This window comes from Alosa pseudoharengus, unplaced genomic scaffold (genome assembly GCF_046254945.1).
Source record: "Alosa pseudoharengus isolate Yale_2024_CS ecotype anadromous, Long Island Sound unplaced genomic scaffold, YU_APseudo_1.1 YU_APseudo_1.1_scf_11, whole genome shotgun sequence".
Classification (NCBI taxonomy): Eukaryota; Metazoa; Chordata; class Actinopteri; order Clupeiformes; family Clupeidae; genus Alosa; species Alosa pseudoharengus.
The window spans coordinates 17270556-17278324 of NW_027468576.1; the positions used below are offsets into that span (position 1 = coordinate 17270556).

The 7769-nt window shown below is 41.4% G+C and overlaps 1 long non-coding RNA gene and 7 other non-coding genes across 8 annotated transcripts; all 8 read left to right on the top strand.

The window, feature by feature from the left end:
* The first annotated feature begins 909 nt into the window (after positions 1-909).
* LOC143116849 (uncharacterized) lies at positions 910-7554 on the top strand. The gene is made up of 9 exons (XR_012985931.1): positions 910-983; positions 1531-1600; positions 2199-2284; positions 2522-2587; positions 5835-5931; positions 6270-6360; positions 6690-6772; positions 7036-7100; positions 7430-7554. It is a non-coding gene; the product is annotated as an uncharacterized LOC143116849 (long non-coding RNA).
* Positions 1650-1768, top strand: LOC143117548 (small nucleolar RNA SNORA26). The gene has a single exon (XR_012985999.1). It is a non-coding gene; the product is annotated as a small nucleolar RNA SNORA26 (small nucleolar RNA).
* Positions 2327-2451, top strand: LOC143117551 (small nucleolar RNA SNORA26). The gene has a single exon (XR_012986002.1). It is a non-coding gene; the product is annotated as a small nucleolar RNA SNORA26 (small nucleolar RNA).
* LOC143117550 (small nucleolar RNA SNORA26) lies at positions 3844-3962 on the top strand. The gene has a single exon (XR_012986001.1). It is a non-coding gene; the product is annotated as a small nucleolar RNA SNORA26 (small nucleolar RNA).
* On the top strand, positions 5976-6100 carry LOC143117552 (small nucleolar RNA SNORA26). Its single transcript, XR_012986003.1, has one exon. It is a non-coding gene; the product is annotated as a small nucleolar RNA SNORA26 (small nucleolar RNA).
* On the top strand, positions 6405-6529 carry LOC143117553 (small nucleolar RNA SNORA26). The gene has a single exon (XR_012986004.1). It is a non-coding gene; the product is annotated as a small nucleolar RNA SNORA26 (small nucleolar RNA).
* LOC143117554 (small nucleolar RNA SNORA26) lies at positions 6817-6941 on the top strand. Its single transcript, XR_012986005.1, has one exon. It is a non-coding gene; the product is annotated as a small nucleolar RNA SNORA26 (small nucleolar RNA).
* Positions 7182-7300, top strand: LOC143117555 (small nucleolar RNA SNORA26). Its single transcript, XR_012986006.1, has one exon. It is a non-coding gene; the product is annotated as a small nucleolar RNA SNORA26 (small nucleolar RNA).
* Positions 7555-7769: the final 215 nt, after the last annotated feature.

The window sequence follows — 7769 nt, forward strand, 5'->3', positions numbered from 1 at the left end:
TGAATTGTTGAATTACGCCATGACACACCCCCCTCCACGGTCATGATGGGTCCTATACCAACAAATATCAACAACGAACCAAACCAAACAACACAAAATCACTAACAAAGCAGCCTCTGTGCGCAACAAATAGGCTTCACTAGCAAGTGCTTATATACTGCACATAGTGCACGTACTACCTTACCATACAGTAGACAAGCAAACATCTGCAGCCATACAGACCAGTAGATAGCCTATTCACACAAATAAGTGTATACACATGAAAAATAAAAATGGATTCAACAGTTGCACTCTACAATGAAATTACATAAAAGATGCTGAGAGGTGGCAGGTTACAGTAGCCCTAATGACTTTCAAGTCTTTCGAATTTAGAATGAAATGGATAAATAGTCCTAGCAGAAAACAATCACTTTATGTGCTTCTTTGCAGTCCTTTAATTTCCCCAAAACGTTATGTTGGATTTATATGTTTGGAGATTATTATGTGTGTGAGTCTTTGTTGTGTAGGCTTGCAGGGGTGGGACTTAGGTCATGTGACTACTCTCACCTCTCTCAGGTACACCTGTGTTTGTCTGGCATGCCCTGATGAAGACTTAAAGCTGAAACGCATAGGCATTGTAGCCAGTAAGAAAAGCTTTTTATTTTTAAACAGTGAGTGTTTCAATTTTTTTCCCCTTTTTCTTTTTTCATTGAATCACTAATATATGTTCAGCTAACTTTAAGCTCCAATAAATAAAATATCACATAGTTCATTAATTATTAATCAATTCATTCATTCATTCATTCATTCATATGCTCATCCACTCATTCATCATTCATCCATTTCGTGCGATTTCGTCATAGGATATCGCCTCTAGCATTTCCCCTTTAATAGACCTCCCCGTCACGTGGTCCAGTTCTTCCGCTTTTACGCAAGTCTTTCAGAGCGGCATGCTTAGGTGGAAAGACTGGATCTATGCAGGCTCCCTGTGAGAAGTTATTAATGTAAGTTTTTACAGAATTTATTTTGGTCATTGAACAGCTTTTTGTTTTGTTGCTCTATCTCAGTAATTGCACATGATTTGTCCGAGCTCATTACAAGCATGTGAGGTAACAAACTGTGTTCTTTCACTTACTAGGAAGCTACTTATTTTAGTAAGCTAACGTTAGCACGTTTAGGTGGTCGTAGGCCCGGTCGTTTTGCTTATCGTACCAATTTAATCTAACCTGAGTATCCACGAAGAGCAGGATGCGAATGTGAAAAACGCACATAACTTGACTAAACACAGTAGTAAAGCGATCCAGTAGTTCAGTACTTTAATGATGGCTAAGTTGCAGATATTGTAATGGCTTCTTTCCACGTGGGTGGGGTATGATGCTAACTTAGTCGGCCTAGACTAGACGGCCTAGACTAGACGCCTGCTAGCAGATGACTTGCTAAACTGCGAAAGAAAGCTGACAGCACTTTATGAGAGTGCAAACAAATCAAGCATTGCTAGTAATACTCTTCAGACCATTCTAACCTCGTCTAATGCATTCTTATTCAAAACAGGATGATCTTGGGTCATTATGAACCTGAAGGTCAAGAATGGAACGAGTAGTTTCAGAAAGGAGGCACATAGGTAAGTCAAAACAAAGTTTAATTTTATTTCTTGTAACTTAACCCCTTTTTTGCCCATTTAAGACTCAAAAGTGTCTTAAATGTCACACACAGGGGGGTAGAAGAGTTCTCTCATAAACCTAAAGTAAAGGCTGTCACCTTATTTTGGATCCTGTCGGGAGAAACACTTTCAGTTGACCACTGAGACGTATCTGTGTGTGTAAAGGAAGAATGTATATGGGTGTGCTTTTCTCAGTAGAAATGCATTAGGGATCCTTCATCAGAATAGTTGTGTATCATCTGCAATGATTAAATACAACCATGTGGTTTTGTTATCGCTGAGCAGCCCATGGTTTGCATGTCAAGAGATGACAAAATGCGTTTATTGAGAATTTGGTTCAGTGCAAAGTATGCTTCTGTAGACACTGTCTATGTGTACTGTATGCAAGACACAATTTTAGTCATCAGCGCAGTCTGCACGGAAAGCTGATGCATGTTGACACATGCCCACAACAGCAATAATGCAGGCATACTTTGGGGACACCCACATGCATGTCTGCAGAAGTATACTTTCACCCTTATCTGCCAATCCAATTATTCTTTCATTTCTTCCCACACAGAACTTGTGGAGTGAGCACAAGGCCACCAGCTAAGGGCAGTTTGGAAGCAAGGCATGCAATGACCTGATAAGCAAATTACCGGGAAGGTAATGAAAATGTTTAAACTTTCATATGCGCGGTCCCCTTTTTTGCCCATTTAGGACTTTGTGTCCTAAATGACTAACACAGGGGGGTAGAGGAAGTCTATAAAGTCTTTCAAAAACCTAAAGTGAAGGCCAACACCTTGCTTTGGATCCTGTCGGAAGATACAACTTTCTTTAAAATGTGACATTTTTAGTTGAAAATTTCTTCCAGTTGTTTGAATGTTTCTTCATGTTGCACAGGTGAATGGTGATGTGGCCTGGCGTTGCTTGCATAGATGAGAGTCCTGCATTCTGCCCAGCCTACAGGTAATAAAACTACTCATGCAGTGGCTGTAGAATAATGGCATACATGCGTTGTGTGTGTGTGTGTGTGCGCACCAGGGTTTCCGTTGTCCGGTAATTACCGGACATTGGCCGGAAAAAAAAATTAAATGTCCGACAAAATTAAATCTCTCCGGTCAAATTGTCCGATTGAAATTGGCTAATAATCCCGTCCCCTAACGTAATCTGAATTTGAGAATAAGCCTTAATATGTAGGCCTAAACCTATATTATACGTCCTCTGGCTATGTTTTTAAATGAACAGGCTTTATCGTTTGAACGTTATTAAACAACACGCATAACCTATGCTGCATTTCAAATAGGAAGCGCACGCTTAAAACGTCCATGTTAAACAACGAAGAAATGAGAGGCGGTTCAAACATGGCCAGGCCCAGGCAGACTAGCCTTAAATGTTTTTTCAGAGGCCAGACGCGATGGATGATAAATTGGTAACGTCTGAAGCCTCAGATGTCCGGTCAACTCCACCACCACCAGATAAAAAGCAGAAGTGTCTGGCGTATCTGTCGGAATCAGTGACATTGGAAGTGGAGTTGGGGGGGGTGCGGCCGCTCCAAGACACTGTCATTCTCCGTGTACATTGGACATGCAAAGCGTTCTTTACCCAAAGCATACAGTAGGTTTATGTTATTATTACGTTCTCTGTCTATGATCTGCAGGGTTAGGGCCTCCTCGACGAGGCGATTACTGGTCCGCGGATAATTTCTGGCACAATTAAACGGTATCATTGAACCGCGGCCGAAAGAAAAAGAAACTAAACATTTCCCAGAATAGGAAACATTTCTTAATTTATTGTTATCAAATAAACAGGCATAGCATTAGGGGGTAGTGGTGTGAGCGCTCATTCTTGTGCACATCTGTGCAAGTTAAACAGTCACCACTGAGATAACGTGGGTAGCAGCAACAAACAATGTAGCCTTTTTAAAACAACGAACGAAGCGGACTCTTGCTGTCCATGAAAAGATACTGGCTAGATCTTGTTAGGCATGTTTAAGTTAGTCTAATGAACATGTTGCATTCTATACAGATTATGTAATTCTTTAAACTACATAGCCTGTCTCCAGTTTTCCTCAGTTTGACTAATTAAGAAGGGATAATAGGATATATGACTGGCATATCATTAAAATGTCCGGAAAACGAAACCTCTGCCGGTCACTTTGACCGGCACCATTTTTTTCTAGCGGAAACTCTGGTGCGCACGCCTGCCACCATCCCTTCTATGCTTTGCCCACTGGATGCTGCCTGTGTGTCTAGTGGCCATTACTGGGGGGTAGAGAGAACCCTCTCTTAAACCTGGGGCAGGGGCCTTACCTCTGCCTCTGGACCTGTCGGGAGGTACACGTCTTCATGCAAGTAGTGTTAGCCAGTCCATTCTTGTGCTTTTACATGTACACCCTGAGGTCTGGTTACCTCCACCAAGGAGGTGTTTGCAGTGCTGTTTGTTTGTTTGTTTGTTTAAGCATGATCACACACATTTTTGGGTCGATTTTCTTGGACCTTACTGGAAAGGTGTAGCATGAGCCACATATTAAACCCGGTAAACTTTGGAACCGACGCGACCCACAAAGTGGCTCCGCAAAGTTAGTTTCACTTTCTCCAGTGTTGAAAGATATGGCATTTGGCCTCAGTGTAAGTCTCTGCTCTCCAAGTGCTTCTTTAGTGATACGTATACTGATCCATTTTGTTGGCACTTTTATCCAAAGCGGCTTACATAGATCGGTTATTACGAAGGTCTCCCAAGAGCTACTCGGGGGTGTAAGTGCCCTGCTCAAGGGCACAGTGGTACTGAACCCACTACTTTTCTGCCTTCCACATGCCAGCTCCTTAGCTGCTAAGCAAACACCGCCTGCCAGTCAAAGATATTGCATGTAGTTAGTAGGGATGTAACGGTACACAGAAGTCACGGTTCGGTTCATACCTCGGTTCGGACATCACGGTTCGGTACGAGTTCGGTACAATGAAGGGAAAAGCAAAACAAAAATGCAAAAAGCTAATTTTATTGTGCATGTCTCAGGCTGTACCACCTAGTGTCATGTCATGTCTCTCCCCTGAGCTATTTGCAACAGCCTGAAGTGTGTAAGATGTGAACAGTACAATAAGTACCCAGACTCCATCTGTAACTTGTAAACAAAATTAGATAATCAGCTATAAAACTGAAAATAGGCCTATAGCATCTCTTATTTCTGAAAGTGCAAATTACATAGAATAATAATTTTTTTTAAAATCCACTTAAGCAAGGCCTTCAATATCCATGTTTAGTTGTATATGGAAGGTTCTACAATTTGCCTCAATATTTACTTTACTAACTGTGAAAATATCACACTATTTTGTCTTTTATAAAAAAACGAAATTGCTCCTTTCATTCCATAAAAGTCATGTGACTTTACCCTTTGACGTTAACTCACCGTAGCATGATTTGTTCATTAGCCTGGTTCGTGGTTAGCTTTGACACTTTCTTTTACCGTCTATGCACTTAACACTGCCAGCTCCTCATGTGAGAAGTACAAGTTACCCCAACATAAAGGTAATTACCACGCAATTTACATAGCTTTCTGTCATTACGAAATCATTTTAAGCCATAGGTTTTGGCCCTATTTGTATCCAAAGGCTGGTGAAGCGCTTGGGAAGTTTTTTCCTCGTTTCAGTGATTGGTAGCCTAGGCTACATCATCTGGGTGATGGCGTCGAATATGTGTAGCATGTTCGATATATTTCCACTCACATAACGTTAGCCAACAACTGCTGAACAACGCCGACACGGTTTTAATCTTATCCACCACTCTCTCGCCTGTACTACTGTAACTGAAGTTCTCAAACTGGCAATCTTAAAAAGACCAGCGGGTCCTCTAACTCTTGTGGGTCGCCACCACTCGCTTAAGTTAGTGCTGCTATCTCTGACTGACTGACTCGACCGACGACCTGACAAAAAAATAACATGGGCGCCAATCAATCAGACCTTCAGAGCTAAGGCGAGGCTACAGATTAGCGTTAGGTGTCTCTAAAGAACAGTAATTCTGCATTACATGAATTAATCCGCACGCGAGTTTTATGTAGCCTATTTTTATACCGTGTATTCTCCGTGTAAATTCATGCACCGAACCGTGATGCCCGTACCGTTTCGGTTCAATACGAATACATGTACCGTTACACCCCTAGTAGTTAGCTGTTAAGCGTGTGAATCTTATCTTCCTCTACTTCACTTCTTTCCCCACTCAGAACCTGTGGAGTGAGCAGAAGGAGCCCAGTGTGGGGCAGGTCTTCTGACTTCTGTCTTCAAGCAGGAAAGTGGCCTGATGTGCAAATGGCTTGGGAGGTAATGAGCTGTCCTTGGCTTTCTTCATACAAGTGGTCCCCTTTTTGCCCATTTAAGACTTTGTGTCCTAAATGACTAACACAGGGGGGTAGAGGAAGTCTATAAAGTCTTTCAAAAACCTGAAGCGAAGGCCAACACCTTGCTTTGGATCCTGTCGGAAGATACAACTTTCTTTGAAATGGGTCATGGTTAGATTTTCAGATTTTGTTTCCGGTCTGGTTTCAAATGTTAGTTTCTGGTTTTGTTATCTACACCAAGATGTGTTTTTGGTGTGGTTGTGGTGATATTGGGTTTAGTAAAATGTTTTAATTTTGCCATCTTCATGTCTTCCTACCCAGAGCTCATGGTATGATCAGGAGCCAAGCTTAAAGCAGGACCTCTAACTGGACACAAGGCAGTACGTCGCATGACATGCAGATGACTTAGAAGGTAATGAAGTTTCTTGGATGTCCTTCATATGAGTGGTCCCCTTTTTGCCCATTTAAGACTTTGTGTCCTAAATGACTAACACAGGGGGGTAGAGGAAGTCTATAGAGTCTTTCAAAAACCTGAAGCGAAGGCCAACACCTTGCTTTGGATCCTGTCGGAAGATACAACTTGCTTTGAAATGTCATGATTAGATTTTCAGACTTTGTTTCTGGTCTGGTTTCAAATGTTAATTTCTGGTTTAATTACCTACACCAAGGAGTTTTTGGTGCGGTTGATTGGTTGAAGAGGATGTTTAACTTTCCCATCCTCTTTATTTCTACTTAACCCAGAGCCCATGGTATGATCAGGAGCCCAGCTTAAAGCAGGACCTCTAACTGGACGCAAGGCAGGCTGTTTCCTGACGGCTTGGAAGGTAATAACGTTTCTTGATGTCCTTTATATGAATTATCCCCTTTTTTGCCCATTTAAGACTTTGTGTCCTAAATGACTAACACAGGGGGGAAGAGGAAGTCTATAGAGTCTTTCAAAAACCTAAAGCGAAGGCCAACACCTTGCTTTGGATCCTGTCGGAAGATACATTTTTCCTTAGATTTTCAGATTTAGTTTCTTTAATGAAATTGAAAACAATTGTTCCAGTTGAAGCGCCTTGTCCAAATGTTTCTTCATGTTGCTCAGGTGAATGGTGTGGTGGCCTGGCGTTGCTTGCATAGATGGAGACCTGCATTCTGCTCAGCCTACAGGTAATAAAACTACTCGTACAGTAGCTATAGAATAACTCCATACATGCATGGTGTAGCGTGTGCCACCATCCCTTCTATGCTTTGCCCACTGGATGCTGTCCGTGTGTCTAGTGGCCATTATTGAGGGGTAGAGGGACTCTTGCTAAAACCCAGGTCAGATGTCAATCCACTGAGCTTGGATCCTGTTGTAAGAAACATGTTAATAAGCATACTTTGGAGTAATATATGGATCTAGTGATCATGGAGCATCCTTAAATTACATTGATTGTGGGAAAAGAACAAGGCTTGATTAATTAGACATTTTATTTTTTTCCACTTTGGCTCAACAGGTTTCTGTTACTGGTCTGAATAAAGGAGGGAACATGCAAGGTCATAAAGACAGATGTATTTCAGATCTACAGTGGCAAATATGAAGTGTTATGTCAAATTTGACAATAAATATTTCAACTTGCAATTGTTGTCTGTTGTGGTTGAATGTGAGAATACTTATACAAGAATACTTATGTGAGAACTCCAACATGAGCAGGCATACAGTATGAGTGCACCATTGGTAAATGCATTAATTCACAGAAGCCTAAACAGTTAAGACTGATTTTCTACAGAAATATATATATATATAGGGTAATTTAATTCTCACATATGGATCAGTTTATGGGCCTCTAGAATAAG